This window comes from Schistocerca piceifrons, unplaced genomic scaffold, assembly GCF_021461385.2.
Source record: "Schistocerca piceifrons isolate TAMUIC-IGC-003096 unplaced genomic scaffold, iqSchPice1.1 HiC_scaffold_1987, whole genome shotgun sequence".
Classification (NCBI taxonomy): Eukaryota; Metazoa; Arthropoda; class Insecta; order Orthoptera; family Acrididae; genus Schistocerca; species Schistocerca piceifrons.
In genome coordinates this window covers 45,001-48,919 of record NW_025727886.1, presented here as the reverse complement: position 1 = coordinate 48,919, position 3,919 = coordinate 45,001, and the positions used below count along the sequence as shown (strand labels likewise).

General features: G+C 54.7%; 1 non-coding gene across 1 annotated transcript in view; it reads left to right on the top strand.

Moving 5' to 3' along the window:
- Positions 1–2,544: 2,544 nt before the first annotated feature.
- The window catches only part of LOC124741761, a 1,910-nt gene continuing 535 nt past the window's right edge, over positions 2,545–3,919 (top strand). The window contains exon 1 of the ribosomal RNA XR_007010067.1: positions 2,545–3,919. This exon is cut by the window's right edge and continues 535 nt beyond it. This is a non-coding gene — a ribosomal RNA (small subunit ribosomal RNA).

Genomic DNA, 3,919 nt, shown 5'->3' with positions numbered 1-3,919 from the left:
ACGTGTACCTAACCTAACCTAACTACCTATGTTGTACCCTAACCTAACCTATGTTGTACCTTAACCTAACCTATGTTGTACCTTAACCTAACCTATGTTGTACCTTAACCTAACCTATGTTGTACCCTTAACCTAACCTATGTTGTACCTTAACCTAACCTATGTTGTACCTTAACCTAACCTATGTTGTACCTTAACCTAACCCTATGTTGTACTTAACCTAACCTATGTTGTACCTTAACCTAACCCATGTTGTACCTTAACCTAACCCATGTTGTACCTTAACCTAACCCATGTTGTACCTTAACCAAACCCATGTTGTACCTTAACCTAACCCATGTTGTACCTTAACCTAACCCATGTTGTACCTTAACCTAACCCACGTTGTGCCTTAACCCTAACCCACGTTGTGCCTTAACCTAACCCACGTTGTGCCTTAACCTAACCCACGTTGTGCCTTAACCTAACCCACGTGTGCCTTAACCTAACCCACGTTGTGCCTTAACCTAACCCACGTTGTGCCTTAACCTAACCCCACGTTGTGGCCTCTAACCCTAACCCACGTTGTGCCTTAACCTAACCCACGTTGTGCCTTAACCTACCCACGTTGTGCCTTAACCTAACCCACGTTGTGCCTTAACCTACCCACGTTGTGCCTTAACCTAACCCCACGTTGTGCCTTAACCTAACCCACGTTGTCCCCTAACGTAACCCACGTTGTCCCCTAACGTAACCCATGTTGTCGCCTAAACCTGCTCTGTAATTGTTATACGACTCGTTCAATTAGTGTAGTGTTGCCCACCCGCAACCCTCGCAATATAGTTCGCTACTCCGCACTGCCCGCTCCCCTGTGTATCGCTTCATGTTAAACACCTTGCAAGTCTTGCTGACTTTCCACATGCTCCTGCTGTACACTGTAATGTGGATGGCAGCAGGACGTACATGCCGCCCCTCCCCACGTCCCCACCTTGCCCCCCTGCCTTCGCAAGCTGGTTGGTGAGAAGGTTTGCATGTTCAATGCCCTTCGCATGCGACGTACTCAGGCTACGTTGTGGTGCGGCCTGTGTCAACGCTCCGCTAATGTCGTACGCGTAAACCACAATCTGTACTGCACATTCGTCCTTATGTACCGAATGATACATCGTGGCACATGTGTGACCGTACAACGACTGCGCCCAAAAAACGGCGGACCATACAGTGCAAATATTGTGCACGCAGCTACGTGTCGTCTCCCTATGAGAGCTGGATTGCAGTGTGGTACGCCATAGAGACGTGTGGGAGGAACGGGACGCCGTGGATGGCGATCAGCATGAGCTGTCTGTTGATGTATTCGGACTAGTCGTCTCTCCTCCACACACCGTGATGGCATGGGTGCACCGCGTTCCATATCTGCGACATGCTACAGAGGCCGGTTGACAGTCGTTCGAGCAATGGACATCGCATACGTACGGGGGCCACCTTCCACGTATTGTCTAGGCGTGCACATTTTGTTGCGTGTATGTGGGCAGACGTAGTGTGGCGTGACACCTGACACAGGCATGCAATAATCGTTGAAGTTGCAAATGGCGATGGACGCCTGCGTTTTCTGGTGAAGTTACGCAAATGAACAAATGGTAACCTGTTGTGGTGCGGTTGTTCTCGCTAGGGGTGAATCGGTGATGGCGACGATAGGTTGAGGTACGAACCGTTGTTCCAGCGATACCCCACCATGCCGACGAAACTGAACGGCATCTGGGTGTGAAGCGATACGCGGCGGTGGCTGGGTGGGACCGTCCCCGGCCGGTGAGGGGGCGCCTCCCGGCGTGCTGGCCGCGCGGTGCGTGGGCGCACGCGCTACAGCCGGCTGGTGGGGGCGGCCAGTGGCAGGCGCGCCGGCCGACGGACGCGGCAGGCGTCGCAGCTGCGCGCCGGCGCACCCTGCGCGCGGCGCCGTGCGGCCAAAGTAGGTCCTCGCGGGCCCGGTGCGAAGCGCGGTGGACATCTTCAGTGTGCTGGTCCGATTGAGGACTGTGTGCGTTGAGGATGCGCCGCCGCCCGGCGCTCGGCGCCGCGACGCCGTCTGCTGCTCGGTCGCCCCAGCGGTTCTCGCTGGTGGTTTGTATCGCAGCTGTGCGGATGTGTTGGCGCGTGCGCTGTGCTGGGAGAGTTCGCTTCGGCACCCAAGTGGGGCTTTTGTCCTTCTGTGGCGCTGGCGTTGGAGCTGCCGGTCACCGTAGGTGGCGCGTGTTGTCTCCCGCCGGCAATGCCACGACAGCACGCTCCCGGGCCTCTGTCGGCAGCGGCAAGCTCAGTTGGGAGCACGGGTGGTCGCACCGAAAGCGTCTACTCGCCTAACTCCGGGCGATTGCGCCTCTCTCGAACCCGACCAAGTACTTGGGACGGCGCTGCGCGCCGCCGGGACCTGAGAGGGTTTCGAGGTGTATTGTGCAGGGGAGCTCAGCCTCCTCCTGTTTGCAGAATGATTGAGCGGACGCTTGCGTGTTCGCGCGGGGCCCCCGGGACACACTCCCGGGCGGCCGGCTGCTCAGCTCTAGTTGACGCAGCTCCCTGGTTGATCCTGCCAGTAGTCATATGCTTGTCTCAAAGATTAAGCCATGCATGTCTCAGTACAAGCCGCATTAAGGTGAAACCGCGAATGGCTCATTAAATCAGTTATGGTTCCTTAGATCGTACCCACGTTACTTGGATAACTGTGGTAATTCTAGAGCTAATACATGCAAACAGAGTCCCGACCAGAGATGGAAGGGACGCTTTTATTAGATCAAAACCAATCGGTCGGCTCGTCCGGTCCGTTTGCCTTGGTGACTCTGAATAACTTTGGGCTGATCGCACGGTCCTCGTACCGGCGACGCATCTTTCAAATGTCTGCCTTATCAACTGTCGATGGTAGGTTCTGCGCCTACCATGGTTGTAACGGGTAACGGGGAATCAGGGTTCGATTCCGGAGAGGGAGCCTGAGAAACGGCTACCACATCCAAGGAAGGCAGCAGGCGCGCAAATTACCCACTCCCGGCACGGGGAGGTAGTGACGAAAAATAACGATACGGGACTCATCCGAGGCCCCGTAATCGGAATGAGTACACTTTAAATCCTTTAACGAGTATCTATTGGAGGGCAAGTCTGGTGCCAGCAGCCGCGGTAATTCCAGCTCCAATAGCGTATATTAAAGTTGTTGCGGTTAAAAAGCTCGTAGTTGGATTTGTGTCCCACGCTGTTGGTTCACCGCCCGTCGGTGTTTAACTGGCATGTATCGTGGGACGTCCTGCCGGTGGGGCGAGCCGAAGGCGTGCGACCGCCTCGTGCGTGCTCGGTGCGTCCCGAGGCGGACCCCGTTGAAATCCTACCAGGGTGCTCTTTATTGAGTGTCTCGGTGGGCCGGCACGTTTACTTTGAACAAATTAGAGTGCTTAAAGCAGGCAAGCCCGCCTGAATACTGTGTGCATGGAATAATGGAATAGGACCTCGGTTCTATTTTGTTGGTTTTCGGAACCCGAGGTAATGATTAATAGGGACAGGCGGGGGCATTCGTATTGCGACGTTAGAGGTGAAATTCTTGGATCGTCGCAAGACGAACAGAAGCGAAAGCATTTGCCAAGTATGTTTTCATTAATCAAGAACGAAAGTTAGAGGTTCGAAGGCGATCAGATACCGCCCTAGTTCTAACCATAAACGATGCCAGCCAGCGATCCGCCGCAGTTCCTCCGATGACTCGGCGGGCAGCCTCCGGGAAACCAAAGCTTTTGGGTTCCGGGGGAAGTATGGTTGCAAAGCTGAAACTTAAAGGAATTGACGGAAGGGCACCACCAGGAGTGGAGCCTGCGGCTTAATTTGACTCAACACGGGAAACCTCACCAGGCCCGGACACCGGAAGGATTGACAGATTGATAGCTCTTTCTTGATTCGGTGGGTGGTGGTGCAT